The sequence below is a fragment of the Bos indicus genome, chromosome 13, assembly GCF_029378745.1.
Source record: "Bos indicus isolate NIAB-ARS_2022 breed Sahiwal x Tharparkar chromosome 13, NIAB-ARS_B.indTharparkar_mat_pri_1.0, whole genome shotgun sequence".
NCBI lineage: Eukaryota > Metazoa > Chordata > Mammalia > Artiodactyla > Bovidae > Bos > Bos indicus.
The window spans coordinates 24,568,790-24,588,189 of record NC_091772.1 but is presented as its reverse complement, the minus strand read 5'-3'; the positions used below and the strand labels follow the sequence as shown (position 1 = coordinate 24,588,189).

The following is a 19,400-nucleotide window of genomic DNA, read 5'->3' as shown; positions in this document are numbered from 1 at the left end:
GTTACTTTAATATTTCTTCTGAGATGGAAAATAGAATGGTGAGTGTCACAGGCTAGGGGGAGGGAATGGAAGGTTATTGTTTAATGGGTGAGAGTCTCACTTGGGGCTGACAAAAGTGTTTTGGAGATGGATAGATTGTGGTGACGGCTGCACAACAATGTAAATGTGCCTACAGCCACTGAACTGTACATGTGATAATGGTCAAAATAGCAAATTGTATGCATATATTATCACAGTAAAAACAATAAATAAACATTTTGAACCATAAAAATATTTCTTTTGAGACACTAAGGGCCATTTGGAATATTCAAAGTCAGCTAGAGAAAGAAACTTACAATCTGTTATCAAAAGCAGCTCTTTATTCCAGGGAAGTTTTGTTCTCTTAACAGAGAGAAAGAAAACCACATTCCAGTTTTCAATCAGCTTACTATTAATAACATGACTCATTTACCAAATTAAATCCAACCTAATCTTAATCACTCCTGACAGAGTACAAAATTCTTTTCTCAAAGTTCCCTTTTCCCACAAATGTTTTATTACTTTTTGTATCCATATAATTTGTCCTTTATTTTCCCCCACCTAGAAATAACCAGCTCCAGGACAAAATTATTATCATCATTTTTCCTCAACAAAAATATCTCCATTCTTTATACCTTCTCTCGCCGACAACACATGCCCTACTTGCTTTACACATTGGAATGTTTCCCTTATCATTTTTAGTAGTTTTAATTACAGATTACAATTTTTAACCCTTAAAAGCCTTAACAAAACCAGAAAATAAGTAACTAAAGTGTTATACCAGTATTTACTGATTGGTAAACTTAGGCACATATTTTATAACCTCTAAAAACTTGCATTTTTCTCATAGTATACTTACTCTTTAATATGGTACAATAAACCCAAACACCTTTTGAAATTCTACTAATTAACCCAAAGCTGAAGTCTCAGGCAAAGTGGGCTGTGTTTGTATTTCAAGGACATGATAAGAGTTAACTTATTTCCTAGACATGCTTTTGTTCTCTAAGCCTCAGCATTCTTAAAAGAGTATTTTATCAAGCTAGCTTCCTCTAACTGCATATGCAAAAAGAACTAGTTTTGGAATTTCAAAAGAGTTTCATCTTAACCATTCTTTTTTTCTGGAGTCTAAAGAATACCATTGTCATATTATGTTTTAAAAAATTCTTTCACTGCTATATTTTAAATAGATAACCAACAAGGACCTACTGTACAGCACAGGGAACTCTGCTCAATGTTATGTGGCAGCCTGGATGGGACAAGACTTTGGGGGAGAATAAATACATGTATACGTATGGTTGAGTCCCTTCACTGTTCACCTGAAACTGTTACAACATTGTTAATCAACTAAACCTCAATACAAAGTAAAAAGTTTTTTTTTTAATTACCTTTCTTTTTTTTTCAGTCATAATCACATAACTAAAATTTTTCTAATGAATTGAATCTGAATTTCCCATTTTACAAAAGACAATAAAGATACCAATCACGTGGAACTAGAGAGTGTCATACAGTGAAGTAAGTCAGAAAGAGAAAAACAAATATTGTATATTAATGCATAATATGGAATCTAGAAAGATGGTACTGATGAACCTATTTGCAGGAAAGGAATGGAGACACAGACATAGAGAAGGGACTTGGGACCACAGCAGGTGGGAGCAGAGATAGTAGCATTGACATACACATGACCATGTATAAATAGACAGCTGGTGGGAAGCTGCTGTACAACACAAAGAGCTCAGCCTGGCACTCTGTGACAACCAAGAGGTGTCGGATGGGGGGAATGGAAGGGAGGCTCAAGAGGGAGGAGATGTATATAGTATGATTGATTTGTGTTGTTGTACAGCAGAAACCAACACAACATTATAAAGCAATAAGCCTCCAGTTTGCTAAGTCACTTCAGTCGTGTCCAACTCTGTGCAACCCCATAGACGGCGGCCCATCAGGCTCCGCAGTCCCTGGGATTCTCCAGGCAAGAACACTGGAGTGGATTGCCATTTCCTTCTCCAATGCATGAAAGTGAAAAGTGAAAGTGAAGTCACTCAGTCATGTCTGACTCTTCGAGACCCCATGGACTGCAGCCCACCAGGCTCCTCCGTCCATGGGACTTTCCAGGCAAGAGAACTGGAGTGGGGTGCCATTGCCTTCTTCACCCTCCAGTTTAAAAAAAGTAATTAGAAAATCATTTTCATATGGAGAGATGATCAAGAAGTAGGTTGCCAAAATTATAGGAAAAAATCCTTACTTTTAGAGAAAATGAATAAAGCATTGTTTTGGGAGGAGAGAGAAAAACTAATGTCATATTTTAATGCATAGAAAAAAGTACAGATGATCTTATTAGAGAAGCAGAAATAGACACACGAACGGTAGAGAACAAATATATGGACACCAAGGCGGGGGTGGGGGGGGGAATTAGGAGATTGCAATCGACACATATACACTATTGATACTAGATAACTAATGAGAACTTACCTTGTAACACAGGATACTCAATGTTCTGTGGTGACCTCAGTGGGAAAGAAATCGAAAAGGGAGGGGATAAATGTAAATGTATAGCTGATTCACTTTGCTGTAAGGCAAAAAACTTACACAACATTGTAAAGCAACTGTACTCCAATAAAAATTAATTTATAAAAGATAATATCAGTCACACAAATGGAATATATACGCACACACCAGAAGACAGAATCATCACAAATCCAACAAGATAATGACCGATACAGAGTCCCAAACAAAGACACCCCTAACACAAAAGGTCCTCAACGTCAGGCACGTCAGAACCAATTGGTAAAATGCCCAAATAGCACTTTGTGCTCAAAGGAGAAGTTAGCCCGGGTGCACACCAGTGGGACTTACCGGGTCTTGGAGCTCGTCTGTTCGTCCAGGCGCATGTTCCACCGAGGAAAAGCCTACGTTGACAGCCAGTGCCGAGCAGAGGAGAAACAGAGAAGATTCCCCGAAACAAATGGTTTCAGCAGCTGCTAGAAACACCCGCCCCTCCAAAATCTTTCTCTCAGGGTCAGGTAGCCTCCAGCAGCGGTTCCTCAAAGCCATCCAGGAGCGTCGTCCTGGTGGCTCTACTCTAGGAAAACCCCAGAAACCAGGTGTCGCGAGAGCACAGGAGTCTCGCGGAAGGAGCCAAAAACAGAGTGGGGTCCAGCTGCTCGCCACTCTAAAGCCAAAGAAGAGGCGAGCTGGTGGAAAGGAAAGTTTGCTTTATTTCAGAGGACAACAGCCTGGGGGCAGGGGGCTCCTGACAAAGGCCAACTCCTCCACACTGACAATCAGTGGGCAAGAGCTTTTATGGAGGGAGGGAGGAAGGGATGGGGCTTCATGCAGAAAGAGCACAGTCGGCTCTGGCAATCATCTTGAAATTGGTGCTGCAAGAGTCTGGTCAGTGTCATCTTGATTCGATTAGGTACAGTTAATCTTCAGTTCCAGAGTCAGTTTGTTCCCATTTCTTTGAGGCCAGGTCTCAGAATTGTGGCAGCTTATGTCATGGCTACAGTCTGGTCATCATGCGGGGGTTTCAGTACCTACAAGACAGCTCATAGGATATGGCTCAGAATGTTGTCTAAACCCTTGAGGAGGAACTAAACGTCCTTGCTGCTGCTGCTAAGCCGCTTCAGTCGTGTCGGACTCTGTGCAACCCCATAGACGGCAGCCCACCAGGCTCCCCCGTCCCTGAGATTCTCCAGGCAAGAACACTGGAGTGGGTTGCCATTTCCTTCTCCAAGGCATGAAAGTGAAAAGTGAAAGTGAAGTCGCTCAGTCGCGACCAACTCCCAGCGACCCCATGGACTGCAACCCACCAGGCTCCTCCATCCATGGGATTTTCCAGGCAAGAGTACTGGAGTGGGTTGCCATTACCTGCTCCAAAAGGTCCTTGACTATGCTTAATAAACTAATATTATTTAATCTTGTTGAACTGTTTCTTTGGTTTCTGCATTTTCTCAGTGCTCTAATTAAACTTATTCTTTGGCTAAAGTTTTTCCACAGACAAAAGGCAGGCTGAGGACATGGGGAAGCAAAAAGATCATAGTGTCCTGCTCCATTCACTATGCCTGTCCAATTTTTACAGCAGAATTATGCTAGGTATACAGAGTAAATGAGAGAGCTTTTCTTTCTTAATACTTTACAACAGTTTAAAATAGTAATTATCTGTTACTTACAGGTTTTGCAGAATCACTCATAAAGTAACTTATCACCTTTTGGAAAGTGTTGATATTTACCTGCTTTACACTATCTACTATAGTTCATGATCTAAACAAATTTTATCTTTTCGAGACAGTATTTTTTTTTAGATTATCATTTATTTCACCTGGATTTTCTCACTTTGAGTGTTGCCAAGTAGAAACATAGACCAAAAAACAAACAAAACAAAATGCTTCGAATAAATGGACTGCTGAGCATTTCCTTAACTTGCACTAAAGATGACATTGCTTCTTTCTCTTTTCCCCTTTCAGTGGGAAAAAAATTTTTAGATAATACTTGGAGGAGCTATGATTCAAACGACATTTCTGTATTAAGCAATTTATAAAGCAAACAATCTAGTTTCAAATGTGTCTTGCTCAATACTAAACTGTGTTTATGAGACAAATCTGTATATGTGAATTATGTAGTTTCTTACATTTTAGATGAAAAATTAAACCCTTTAATAATGGAGAAACAATGAAAAAATGCTTGAAAATAGGTGCAGACGTTGAGCTTCCTGATAAATGATGACCACTGCTTTAGAGATGTGGACATCACAGTGGGGTCATGAACCCCAAAAGCACATGGTGGGTGGTCCTGCAGTTGATGTGGCATGCCCCAGAGCTGCCACAGGACAACCAGAAAGAATGAGTGTTGATGTCATGATTGTTCGTACGGTGGTCTCTATAGTGTCCATCCATTCTCAGCTGCAGGGCCGAGGCCACTCAAGCCAATCCCATCTGCTCTGCTGTTAATACTGGACTGCCGCTGCTGCTGCTAAATCACTTCAGTCATGTCCGACTTCCCTGTCCCTGGGGTTCGCCAGGCAAGAACACTGGAGTGGGCTGCCATTTCCTTCTCCAATGCATGAAAGCAAAGCAAATCATCCCAGGGCATTTGTATGTAACTTTTAGAGGTTTGCATTGCTGGACCTCTGCTCAGGTTTTGAATTATATTCTTGTGTGTGTACCGCTAGGGTTCTAAATAATTTTTGAACAGCCCCACCAGCAGAGTTCAGCATTGGGCTTTACTAGAGGTGTCTCTTGCTTCTTTGGGAAAGGACAGGACAATTTCCTAGTCCCTGTCTGGCTCAGGCACAGGCTTCAGAGGTAACAACTCCAGATAGATAAGAATAGGGGCATCTGGTTTCAGGTGTTATCTAGATAAGATAGGGACTTTAATCTAGGTTTTTAGAGGTGGGGTTATGGGGTTCTAAAACGTGTTTCAGTTGCTTCCAAGATAAAGTGTGTTTTCTTGGGAGAAGGTTTATTGCTTTTACTTGATTCTCCAAGGAGTCGATGAATTAAAAAGTCTTAGTGTATTAGTGAGGGTTGTCCAGAGATACAGAACCAATAGGAGATAGATAGATAGATAGAGGAATTGGCTCATGCAATTATTTAGGCTAATAAATTCCACGTGTCTGATGTCTGCAAGCTGGCGATCCAGGAAAGCCAGAGGTATAATTCAGTCCAAATCAAAAGGCCCAAGAATCAGGTGAGTCAACGCTATTAATCCTAGTCTGAGGGCAAAAGAAGATGAAATGTCATGTCCCAGCTCAATCAGTGAGGCAGGGGGAAAATATGGGGGAGCAACAAATTTCTCCTTCCTCTGCCTTTTGTTCTCAACAGATTAGATGATCCCCAACCACTTGGGGAGGGCAGTCCACTGTAGTGAGTCCACTGATTGAAACGTTAAGCTCATCCAGAAATACCCTCACAGACACAGCCACAAACAATGACTAACCTGGGCACCCATGGTCCAGTCATGTTGACACATACAATTAACCATCACAGTTAAGAACCTTGGTAGAGGTATCGTAGACATCATTTTCCTTGAGTTCAGGCAAAAGTGCAGAAGCAGTAATCTAAGGCTCGAGAGAACCAGGAGAGTAGACTCAGGTTTGTACTGCAGGCAAGAAACAGAAGGAAATGGCAACCTACTCCAGTATTCTTGCCTGGAAAATCCCATGGACAGAAGAGCCTGGCAGGCTATAGTTCATAGGGTCGCAAAAAGTTGGACACGCTGAGTGACTTCACTTCTTCTTCTGGCAGTGGTTCTCAGTCTTGATTGCTCATTAGGACCACTGGGAACTTAGAGAAGTCCAGAGAGATGCCCTATGAGTTGAATAAGACCGCACTGAATCCAGGTTGGAGGTGTTTGTGTTTCTGTGCCTTAAGGATTCTCAAGAGATCCTTGAACAAATTCACCCAGAGAGGTCAAGTTCTTGCCTTCAGCTCTACAGCCCCACACAGATCAGATCATAGTTTCTCAAGAAAAAAAAAAATCTTCCTTGGTGGCTCAGGCGGTAAAGAATCTGCCGCAATGCAGGAGATCCAGGTTTGATCCCTGGGTTGCCTGGGTTGGTAAGATCCTCTGGAGAAGGAAATGGCAACCCACTCAAGTATTCTTGCCTGAAGAATCCCATGGACAGAGGAGGCTAGCAGGCTACAGTCCATGGGGTTGCAAAGAGTCAGACGTGACTGAGGGACTAATACTTTCCACTTCCCTCGAAGTAGATACAGTCAGACAATTTATACTTCTAAAGGAAATTATAATAATTACTTGTGGTACATTAAAATTCAATGTTTTTTTATCAGAGATATCAAAGTCTTACCTGCTTGGGATCTAAGGGACTTAGATGCTTCATAATACTCTTGAGTGGTATTTAGAAAGGCTGAAATCTTTCCTGCCTAATAGTCTTATATTGGTGTTGGGGCTTAATATAAATACCCAGAACTTTTACCTATTCCCCAAGAAGAAGTTCACACAGTCTAAAAGTTTAAAACCTTCTATTTTCTGGATATTCATCCCAAATTTTCCAGTTTCATTTCATCCCATTAATTCCAGTGAAGTGAAGTGAAGTGAAATTTGCTCAGTTGTGTCTGACTCCTTGTGACCCCATGGACTATACAGTCCATGGAATTCTCTAGGCCAGAATACTGTAGTGGGTAGCCATTCCCTTCAGGGGATCTTCCCAACCCAGGGATTGAACCCAGGTCTCTCATATTGCAGGCAGATTCTTTACCAACTGAGTTATCAGGGAAGCCTAATTAATTCCAGTGGCAACCACTTATATCATATTATCTCAACAAATCACTCATCAGTGTATTATTTCAGAGAGAATTCATTCCAAGCAAGAGCATTTATTTCCAAGATTTCCATTCTCTTTGCAGTGTGCGAAAAATGATCAATGTAATTAGGTATAGACACTATTTAATTTTGATTAGTGATATACAAAGTAAACTGTAGAAACATGAAATATCCAAATGAGGACACAGTCTGAATATAAGGCATGTGAGCAATATACTTTGGTAAAATATTTAAAAGGGTTTTATTGCTTAGCTATTTTTAGCATTTATCTTAATTATTTAAAACCCTATTTTTTAAAAACATTAAATAATGCTTCCTGCAAACTCCCCTTTGGTTTGAAGGTAAGTAGGCATTAACTTTTTTTTTTTTTTGCAGATGCTAATGAAAGCCTGAAATTAACCACCCCATTCTACACTCTCTGCAGTTTTCTCCTGGCTCCCCAATATATATTTTACATCTCTGAGTTTTGATCCTTCTTGTGTGATGTATCAACTAAATTCTGCATTTTTTAGGATAAGAAATATCAAACAAGACAAGCCTATGATGAAAAGTTCATCAAGCACTTGAATTTAGTGTAGAAATTTGTCTGCCTCTTAATTCTGATTGGATAAACATCAGTTTCTGATGACCAGTTTAGGAACTCAATGATGGTGGGTGGATTACATGACATATCTAGGAAGCATGAGGACCCTATATCCCAGAGTGACTGGCTCTTCATCTCAAAGTTCTGGATGCTTGAGGCACTAGAGAGCAGCTCTTCCTCTGAGCTGTCCTCACCACTGGGAAATAAATCAGCAGAAAAGTCTCTGACTTCAGAGCCATCTGTGTAGCTTGGATTCACATCCCCTTTCTGTCACGTAGAGCCCTGTCACCCTCATGAAGGTCACAAACTGTGTGAAGTTCAGTTTCCCATTGGTGAAATGTGATCACTAATACCTACCTCTGAGGATTTTATGTGTATTATGTAACATATCTGGCTGGGGGAGAGGGAGGCAGTCAATAAATGGAAATGACCCTTACACATTCCCAGAGTCTATTAGCATCAATGCATTTTCTTTCAGCAGAGAAAAATTTATTAAAATCCGTTAAAGAATACTTACTTTTATGTAAGTGTATCTCCTAACATTTTCTAGACCAATAACTAATATTTATTGAGTGTCTACATTGTACCAGGGATAGGGTTCGGAACTGAAGACAGAGCAGTGAACAAGGCCTACCCCAGTTTGCTGTTCCTGTGTTTTACAAGTAACTAAATCCATCCATCCGCTTTGTTCATCTTTGGTGGTTTCAGCGAGAAGTCCAATAAGCCCTCATAGTCTGGAAAAAAACCACACAAAGGCTATTATTCCCCTTAGGAATTTATTGAATGCTAACTGTAATAAGCACTTGTATCTGTTTTAAAATTTTTATTGAGTTATAATTTAAATACCATACAATTCACTTGCTTGACTTGCACAATTCAGTGAATTTTGGTATATTTACACAGTTGTGCAACTATCACCACAGGCACAGAGGTTTTTTGTTTGTTTGATTTGGGCTTTTTAAAAAAATTTTTGGCCATGGGACATGTGGGATCTTAGTTACCCAGCCAGAGACAGAACTTGCACCCCCTACATTGGAAGGGCAGAATCTTTACTGCTGAACCACCAGGGAAGTCTCAGCATTTGTACCTTAATTCACAATAATCCTATGAGGCAAGTTCTATTATTATTGCCATCTCACAGAGAAGGAAACCAACGCACAAAGAGGTAAGTGTTAACATCACGGCACAAATGTGTGGCTGACCCTGGACCATGGACCCCAGCAGGCCGGCTGCAGAGCCCAGGCTCTTAGCCCCATGCTCCCTGCATCACACAGACGGAGCAGAGCCGGAAGCAGCCTCATCTTCTCCAGGACACACAGCACATGTATACACCTTGAGCCCTGTGGCATGGATGCAGTTTGGACAAATATCCGTAGGCTCTGGGAAAAAAGAAGACCCAGAAAAATTCTTGCTATCAGGTGGTCCTAGATCTAAAATTCTCAACGAGGAGGGAAAGGTAGGCAAAGGTTCACCCTTATACCTCCTGGAGAAGGGTTAAGTATGCCAAGAGGACTCACCCTGAGATGTGCCAGATTATCCTGAAAACTTGTATTTCCTTCCCAGGGGAAGGGACTTCTATTAACAAAAAGTGGATTGAAAGAGTGTTTCTTTACTGGGGACATCGGGAGAAGTAGGGGGGGCGTCCCCTTAGTGGGCATCGTACACAAATTGTGGCTCTGCAGTTGATGGGTTGGGGGTTGTTTGAAGCTGCAGACCAAACAAGAAAGGAAGAATTGCATCAGGATTTATAATCATAGATCTATAACCCAGGCTGTAGATGGCTTCACCACGGCCAAACTCCCAGTTCCACAAAGCTATCTAAGCTGGTCAGCGGTCCTCTTGGGGCCTAGCAGGAAAGATCTGTCCAGAGAAGAGTTCCACACAGAGTAGTGAACCTGTTTCTTTTTTTAAAGCTTTTATTGAATTTGTTACAATACTGCTTCTGTTTTATGGTTTTTCGGTTTGTTTTTTTTTTTTTTGGTTGCAAGACATGTGGGATCTTAGCTCCCCAACCACAGATCGAACCTGGGCCCCCTGCATTGAAAGCCGAAGTCTTACTTAAAAGAGTTTGTATGATGCATCCAGAGTGAATGGGCACTAAAGGAGGCAAAGTAGAGAGACACACAGCTATGGTAGGAGGAACCATGACATGGAGAGATATTAGCTCTTAGCCCAGGAGCAGCAGAAGAGACAGATGGTGGCGGAGACACCCTTCACCATGGAAGAACGGATCACCACGCAAGCAGTGATGCTCAAGGTGGGGTCTGTAAGATGATCCATTGTGACATTAGAAGAAAATAGTAGAGCTCTTATTTGCACTTATTTATTTATCTCATTGCTTCTTCATTTCTATTTTTGCATACATTGAAAATACATATATTGGGGACATGCTCTATTTTTTTTGACCACTGAAGGATCAAAAGTGGTTGGAAGTCACTGCAAAAAGCAGATGCGCTTCTTCTGGGTCAGCCACCAGAATGATGTTATATATGGAAAATGTTCCTATTTGCCATGAGGCCCAGACCTAGGACTGCTGTCTGCACCTACCTCTCTTCCTGTACTCCCTTAAAGACCCACTGATAATCCCAAGGGATCTCTGGAAGAGCCCAACCAAGAGACAGTATCCAGTTTTGGTCTATGGTTTCATGAGGGCAACAGCCATGTACGAAGCTGAGGCTAGGGGAGATCAGAGCTATGATCTCTCAGAAGGAACCACAGAAGGAATTCAAATGGTTCCAGGGAGAAGGTGTGAGGTGGCCCCAGACACCATCAGGGAAATGAGAAATTTGGAATTGCAGCTAGCTTCCTATTGGCCTTCATTAACAGTTGCATCTTTTCTATCAATCATTCTCTTTTGGATGTACACCTCTGAAGCAGTTAACTTGAGTGTGTTACATTGAACTTTTGGGTAGCTACACAGTGCAGCTCCCTCGGAACCATTTAACACCAAATATTTAAAAAACAAAAGGAAATTTCAAGGCAAGATCTCTAAAGGTCATCAAGCTTTCATAAATTTTCATCAAATTTTCTACCTACCCTGTAGGTCTAGTAGCTGGAAAACTTTTCCAATAGAGAAAAACACAGAAAAAGCTGTAATAAAGAAATGAAGAGAAATCCACTTAAGAAACAGAATTAGAAGCAATTTCCAATGCAGAATATTGGAAGGATTGTAGTGACTTTATCCCATATTACAAGCAAAAATTAAACAATCACAAATATAAAGTAATGTGGTACTTACGTAACATATAGTATGTTCTAAATTCCATAATTATTGCTGCTAATGGTTGAATTCATGAGCAGGGTAACATAGATCAATGGTGATTAGCCATCCTTTCCATATTCTATACTTGTGAAAACTTGGCTATTACTTCATAAATGATGTTTCCTGAAAAAGGAGAAAATATTTTCATAAATAATTTCAATAGTCTTTCACCTATGAATACCATCCCTCTTTGTAGATTCCATTTGTCCCATCTAAAAATGTCTTAACATATTAACATAATATAAGCTGTTATTACAGTATTTATGATACCTTTGCTCCAGAAGACCCATTCAACTACCTAAAAGTTCAGTCATGTTGCTGCCAAAATACCTCTCAGCTATGGTTCTGTGTCCATTTCTATCCCGCAAAGCAGATGAACACAAAGAGAAATTAATCGTGGTCTCTGGGCTAAAGGAACTTGCACTGTAGCAGGGGGGACAAAACATGCACATAAATAATTATGATACAAGAGTAAATATGTGATAATACTATAAAAATAACATACATAAAAAGTGGAAGAATGTCAGAAAGATAGCACTCACTTCCAGAGTAGGGGGGAGGGGTGTCATGAGATTTACAGAGAAAGGTGTACTTGATCGAGGCATTAAGGGACAAGGTATGACTTAAGCTGAATGACGAGGAAGCAGAGGAGAGGGAGCAGGAAGGGAGCAGAGGTGTGGGAGCTGGGGTGGGGGGCGTGAGGATAGAAAGAAGAGGAACCAAAAAAATCACACCTTCTAAAACAAAGAATGGAAAAACTTGGAGTCCAGTTAAAAAGCAAGTTATGGGATAAAGTTAGCTCCAAAGTAATCGGAGACAAGTATGTTGCTGCTGCTGCTGCTGCTAAGTCACTTCAGTCGTGTCCAACTCTGTGCGACCCCATAGACAGCAGGCCACCAGGCTCCCCTGTCCCTGGGATTCTCCAGGCATGAACACTGGAGTGGGTTGCCATTTCCTTCTCCAATGCATGAAAGTGAAAAGTGAAAGTGAAGTCACTCAGTCATGTCCAACTCTTAGCGACCCCATAGACTGCAGCCTACCAGGCTCCTCTGCCCATGGGATTTTCCAGGCAAGAGTACTGGAGTGGGTTGACATTGCCTTCTCCAGGAGACAAGTATAGAAATGAGTAATAAAGAAGGATAGGTAATAAAGAAGGTTGGTTGGTTGGTTAAAAGGATATGATTTAAAGCATCTTCTCTTACCTTTACCTATTTCCTTCTTCCAGCCTTGAGTGTCCTCACTCCACTTTAGAAACCCATAGACTACTGCTTTGTTTATTTGTTTACTTACTAGACTCTTCCCAGATCAGGAGCTCCGAGAGCAGGGCTGGTGTCATTTCCCTCTTGGTAGCCACAAAGTCCAACATGGAGCTTGTTGTGTAGATGTCTATGGGAATGAATGCCAGGCTGTAGGAACCATCTCTGTATAGCAGTCATCTTGTTATGCTCAAGATTTTGTGTGTTTTTTTTTTACTGGCGACTCGTTTCATATATGATGTTATACATATTTCAATGCCATTCTCCCAAATCATCCCACCCTCTCCTTCTCCCATAGAGTCCAAAAGACTGTTCTATACATCAGTGTCTCTTTTGCTGTCTCATATACAGGGTTATTGTTACCATCTTTCTAAATTCCATATATATGCGTTAGTATACTGTATTGGTGTTTTTCTTTCTGGCTTACTTCACTCTGTATAATAGGCTCCAGTTTCATCCACCTCATTAGAACTGATTCAAATGTATTCTTTTTAATGGCTGAGTAATACTCCATTGTGTATATGTACCACTGCTTTCTTATCCATTCATCTGCTGATGGACATCTAGGTTGCTTCCCTGTCCTGGCTATTATAAACAGTGCTGCGATGAACATTGGGGTACACGTGTCTCTTTCCCTTCTGGTTTCCTCAGTGTATATGCCCAGCAGTGGGATTGCTGGATCATAAGGGAGTTCTATTTCCAGTTTTTTAAGGAATCTCCACACTGGTCTCCATAGTGGCTGTACTAGTTTGCATTCCCACCAACAGTGTAAGAGGGTTCCCTTTTCTCCACACCCTCTCCAGCATTTATTGCTTGTAGACTTTTGGATCGCAGCCATTCTGACTGGCGTGAAATGGTACCTCATAGTGGTTTTGATTTGCATTTCTCTGATAATGAGTGATGAGCATCTTTTCATGTGTTTGTTAGCCATCTGTATGTCTTCTTTGGAGAAATGTCCATTTAGTTCTTTGGCTCATTTTTTGATTGGGTCATTTATTTTTCTGGAATTGAGCTGTAGGAGTTGCTTGTATATTTTTGAGATTAGTTGTTTGTTGCTTCATTTGCTATTATTTTCTCCCATTCTGAAGGCTGTCTTTTCACCTTGCTTATAGTTTCCTTTGTTTTGCAGAAGCTTTTAAGTTTAATTAGGTCCCATTTGTTTATTTTTCCTTTTATTTCCAATATTCTGGGAGGTGCGTCATAGAGGATCCTGCTGTGATGTGTGTCGGAGAGTGTTTTGCCTATGTTCTCCTCTAGGAGTTTTATAGTTTCTGGTCTTATGTTTAGATCTTTAGTCCATAAGATTTTGTTATTAATGACCAAGTCTAAATGCTCACAAAGGAGGAAAACAGGACAATGGCTCAGCAAGCCAGCTGGACAGTCAAACTGACCTAGGTTGGAGTTCACCTCTGCCATTTCCTCAATCTGAGTGAGACTTTACACAAACACTTTTCTGACAAACATACATTACCCTCATTTGTAAAACAATCATAACACTTACCTCCCAGCATTATGGAGAGGATTAAATAAGCTCATGTATGTTGGACCCTTAGCACATTGCCTGGGACCTAGTAAGTGCTTAATTTATACAAGTTATCTTGCTATTTAACATCAAATATTGTTTGTCAATGACACTTGTAAAGTTGCTCAATATGTCAGCATGACATAGGTTTTATGTTCAAAGCACAGAGGCTGGATAATAACAGCACTTTATTTTAATTCTAAAATGGTACCACCATGATTCTCTTTCTGGTGGGCATATTTTTTTCTTTTTTCTTTTGACATATTACACACACAAAGAAGAATGAAAAAGGACACAAACATACATTGGAATGTATAATTATGTAGTAAATATGCTTGTAACCCATGTCCAAGATTTCAAATGAAATATTGGTTGCTCCTCTGAAGTCCCCACTGTGACACTTCCAATTCAAAGAGGTGACCACTGCCCTGATTATTCTGGAGGGAGGTCTTGTCCTAGCTCTCCTAGGGTAGTCCTAACCCTCCTAGCTTCCTTATAGCTTTATTCCCTATGAAATGTGCTTTCTCTTATTTTTCAATTTTATATCAATTAAAAATAAATTGTACGCAGTCTTATGTGCCTTGCTCTTTTGATCAGTATTGTGTTCATAAGATTCTTCCTCCTCACCAAAAACCCTCTATTTTCTCCTTTTACATTGTTGTAGAATTGCAATGTGCTAATGGATGTATCACGATTTAGTCATTCACTTAATGTTTATGGCCATTTTACTGTTAATGGACATTTGGTTCATTTACAGTTGAAGATCATTATCAAAATTCTGCTTGGAACACTCTTATATATCTCCTGAGACACAGTTGTGTGGATTTCTCTAGGGATATATCCAGGAGTAGGATTGCTATGTTGCGAAGTATGTGTAGCTCCAATTTTACTGGAAAATGTAAACTGTCTTCCAAAGTAATCGTACTAATTTCTACGACTACCAACAGTGTATGAGAGCTCTCCACATCCCAGCCAACATTTGTTATTATCAAAGTTTTAATTTTGGCACTCCTGTGTGTGCCCTAGGATCTCGGCTTGTACTTTCCAATTATTAATGAACTTGAGCATCTTGGAACATTCTTATTCATTATTTAGATTTCCTTTTTTTGTGAAGTGCTTATTCAAGACGTTTGCTCTTTTCATTGGGTTGTCTGCCTTTTTCTAATTGATTTGTGGATACAAATCTATGTTGATTATATGTTGCAGATATCATTTCCTTCTGTGGCTTATAATTTCACACTATTTGTGGTGCCTTTTCATGAGTTTAATTAAGCATTTTAAAATGTTTGTTCTCACATTTAAATTTATAATCCACATGAAGCTGATTTTTGTGTGTGGTGTGAGGAAGGGGTCCAGTTTGATTCTTTTCACATTTGTGCTGTGCTCAGTTGCTCAGCTGTGTCCGACTCTTTGTGACCCAATAGACTGTAGCCAGCCAGGCTCTTCTGTCCATGAGATTCTCCAGGCAAGAATAATGGAGTGGTTGCCATTTCTTCTTCCAGGAGATCTTCCTGACCCAGGGATTGAACCTGTATCTCCTGTGTCTCCTGCATTGCGGGCAGATTCTTTACCCACTGAGCCATCACAGAAGCCTTCGTTTCACATTTAGATACTGTTATACCAGCATTATTTATCAAGAAGATCATCATTTCTCCAATTGTTCTGGACTACCTCCTTAGTCACAAACCATATCAATTTATGTCTGAGTCTGTTTTGGGTATCCTTATTCTTTTTCAGGAGTCTCTTTATCTGCAATAATTCCACACAGTCATGACTGATATTTGGCAGAAGAAATCCTCTTTCCTCATAACTCTTCTTCCAGTGTGTCTTGAATATTCTTGGGAGTTTTTTATTTCTTTAAAAGTTTAATATCAGCTGGCTAAAATGAAAATCAGTCTCTTGGGGTTTTAATTGGGATGCCATTGAATATTGAGACTGATTTGGGAAAAATTTAAATCCTTACTATGTCAACTCTTTCAATCCATGTAGATGGCATATCACTCCATTTATTTAGATCTTCCTTCCTTTCTCCCAATAAAGTTTTGTAATTTTTCTTATAGAGTACTTATACCAAAGAAAGGCAATGCCAAACAATGCTCAAACTTCCACACAATTGCTCTCATTTCACACGGTAGTAAAGTAATGCTCAAAATTCTCCAAGCCAGGCTTCAGCAATACGTGAACCGTGAACTTCCAGATGTTCAAGCTGGTTTTAGAAAAGGCAGAGGAACCACAGATCAAATTGCCAACATCCACTGGATCATCAAAAAAGCAAGAGAGTTCCAGAAAAACATCTATTTCTGCTTTATTGACTATGCCAAAGTCTTTGTGTGGATCACAATAAACTGTGGAAAATTCTGAAAGAGATGGGAATACCAGACCACCTGATCTGCCTCTTGAGAAACCTATATGCAGGTCAGGAAGCAACAGTTAGAACTGGACATGGAGAAATTCTGGGCTGGAAGAAGCACAAGCTGGAATCAAGATTGCCGGGAGAAATATCAATAACCTCAGATATGCAGACGACACCACCCTTATGGCAGAAGGTGAAGAGGAATTAAAAAGACTCTTGATGAAAGTGAAAGAGGAGAGTGAAAAAGTTGGCCTAAAGCTCAACATTCAGAAAACTAAGATCATGGCATCCGGTCCCACCACTTCATGGGAAATAGATGGGGAAACAGTGTCAGACTTTATTTTCTGGGGCTCCAAAATCACTGCAGATGGTGATTGCAGCCATGAAATTAAAAGATGCTTACTCCTTGGAAGGAAAGTTATGACCAACCTAGATAGCATATTCAAAAGCAGAGACATTACTTTGCCAACAAAGGTCTGTCTAGTCAAGGCTTTTCCAGTGGTCATGTATGGATGTGAGAGTTGGACTGTGAAGAAAGCTGAGCGCTGAAGAATTGATGCTTTTGAACTGTGGTGTTGGAGGAAACTCTTGAGAGTCCCTTGGACTGCAAGGAGATCCAACCAGTCCATTCTAAAGGAGATCAGTCCTGGGTGTTCATTGGAAGGACTGATGCTAAAGCTGAAACTCTAATTCTTGGGCCACCTCATGCAAAGAGTTGACTCATTGGAAAAGACCCTGATGCTGGGAAGGATTTGGGGCAGAGGGAGAAGGGGACGACAGAGGATGAGATGGCTGGATGGCATCACCAACTCAATGGACATGAGTTTGAGTAAACTCCAGGAGTTGGTGATGGACAGGGAGGCCTGGCGTGCTGTGATTCGTGGGGTCACAAAGAGTCAGACACGACTGAGTGACTGAACTAAACTGAATTGATACATTTTTTGCTAGATTTTTCACTAATGTAAAAGTCTGGGTTCTTTTTACTATATGTTATCAGAGTATTTATAGTATCTTTTATTTACTAGACCTTCACTGTTTTTCGGATATAATACCAAGCACTTCAAATATACTGTGTGTTGTAATACTCACAACAATCTTGTTAGCTCCTCCTACTATTATGCTCATTTTACTTTTGCACATGATGCTCAAAAGGATTATATATATCACTCAAGGTCTCACAGTTAGTAAGTATCCAAGCCAGAATTTGGAAGCCTTGTCTGATTCCCAAGTCATGCTATGCTGCTACCTCAGTGGGAGACGTGCCCTAAGGGAACTGAATGCATTTCAGATATGCTTTGATGGGTAAGAAAGATCAAGGACCTGGGATACTTACCAGAGGATGTAAGAAGCAGAGGGATCCCAAGCACTCAGGAAACTGAAATAAGATGTTGAGATGAGCAATGATGAGAGTCACATAAAGTAAGGAGGTGCTGAAGACAAACATCACTCAAGCTGCCATTTTTCTTACGGCAAAGAGAAGTCAATCAGTTAGCTTAGGAGCTTCTGGGTATCAGGTTTGCTTCAGTGGCATCAACCCCAGACACACAGAGGCCATTATCAGCAGTCTATGTTACCCACTTGCTATTTTTAAACTGAATTTTATTACCTAATTTTCCAGTCTCTTTCAACTGGTACCTTTCATTTGGATTTTCATCTTAGCATATGCACTTCCCCTAATTCTTACAGCTGTTTGCTCAAGCCAATTTTGAGGCTAATTTTGGGAGGACTCATTTATACTGAATACACAGCATATATGAGAAGATGCCTCTCATATAGAAGATTTTTATGAATAAAAATTCTTTGATATAGTTCCTAACCATCAATCTGCATTTTTAAAATGTATTTAAGAGTACCATTGGCCAGGAACTCTAAGAAGCAGAATTGCAGCACAGATGGTCCAAGATTCTTAATGTCTAATGTTACACTTTAAAATGACGCTGTTTCATGGTGTTGATCTGCCTGCCTCTTGAATTCTTCAGAAAATGCATGTTGGATTGTAGTTGATTTTGAAGAGCGATAGTTGTATAAGGTGAGCCACAGTTAAATTCAGCTTTGGAATAATTGGCCTTCCTCCATTGTTCAGTTCATAATAGCTGCAATAGCTCAGACTGCTAAAATAGATCCAATTATGTAGAAAAATATTAAAGGAACAGCAAGTATTTCCTCAGTTACCATACCTTGCCTAGAAAGTAAGCAAGGATTTTTTTTCTTTTAGCTTATGACTGTACATAAATAAATTTAAGGTCCAGTAAAATGCAGAAACCCAGAAATAAAAATATAGAAGAAAACCTTCACTTAGCAAAAGTTCAGACAATCCTGAAAATTACAAAAGTAAAATGGGGATAATGGGGATACGGAAAGATTATAAAATGTAAGAGGCATGATTTAAGAACTTTGATGCATATTTAATACTACAAATTTGTTTCTGAAAAAACTATAGTACACAGTTGCACATGTGTCTAGTATAAATCCATAAAATTTTAAATAAAAGTAAATGAGTAAATGAATAAAGAGATTCATATATTTGATGTGTATTTTATGTCATGGTAGATGTATGTTATCTGAGATAAATGCTAATTGTTGTGTCAGTCCCTCAGTTGAATCTGACTTTTTGTGACCCCATGGACTTCCCTGTACTTCCACGCTTCCCTGTACTTCACTGTCTCCCAGAGTTTGCTCAAACTCATGTCATTGAGTCAGTGATGCCATCCAATCATCTCATCCTCTGTCGTCACCTTATCCTCCTGCCTTCAATCTTTCCCAGTGTCAGGGTCTTTTCTAATGAGTCAGCTCTTCGCATCAGGTGGGCAAAGTATTGGAGCTTCAGCATCAGTCCTTCCAATGAATATTTAGGGTTGATTTCATAATGTAGAAATTTGAAGATTAATGTGTTTTATAAATTACTTAATCATTTCAAAGTACATTAAGTTTTTTTCCTCCATTTTGCCCCAATTTTAGCATCTCCTTTTGTGAACCATTTCTAATTTCACTTATTGTATTCAATTGTTACATTCCTATTTCCCCTATTTGGGGAATTTTTTAAGATTCTTTTGATTGTACTTCCCATAGTTCATCAACTTTAAGCTAGACCCAACTTATGATATATTTAAAATTTTTTTAAATAGGAA

The 19,400-nt window shown here is 39.9% G+C and overlaps 1 long non-coding RNA gene across 3 annotated transcripts in view; it reads right to left on the bottom strand.

Annotated features, from left to right (window-relative positions):
* Nucleotides 1–2,381: 2,381 nt before the first annotated feature.
* The window catches only part of LOC109568110 (uncharacterized), a 129,720-nt gene continuing 112,701 nt past the window's right edge, over nucleotides 2,382–19,400 (bottom strand). Inside the window, exons 3-8 of one of the 3 annotated variants that reach the window (XR_011570013.1) lie at nucleotides 17,606–17,647; nucleotides 12,432–12,527; nucleotides 11,118–11,264; nucleotides 10,916–10,969; nucleotides 8,514–8,613; nucleotides 2,382–3,548 (exon numbers count right to left, since the gene is read on the bottom strand). This is a non-coding gene — a long non-coding RNA (uncharacterized lncRNA). The remainder of the gene's footprint in view (nucleotides 3,549–8,513; nucleotides 8,614–10,915; nucleotides 10,970–11,117; nucleotides 11,265–12,431; nucleotides 12,528–17,605; nucleotides 17,648–19,400) is intronic. The other 2 variants (XR_011570014.1, XR_011570012.1) reach the window with 2 other exon arrangements.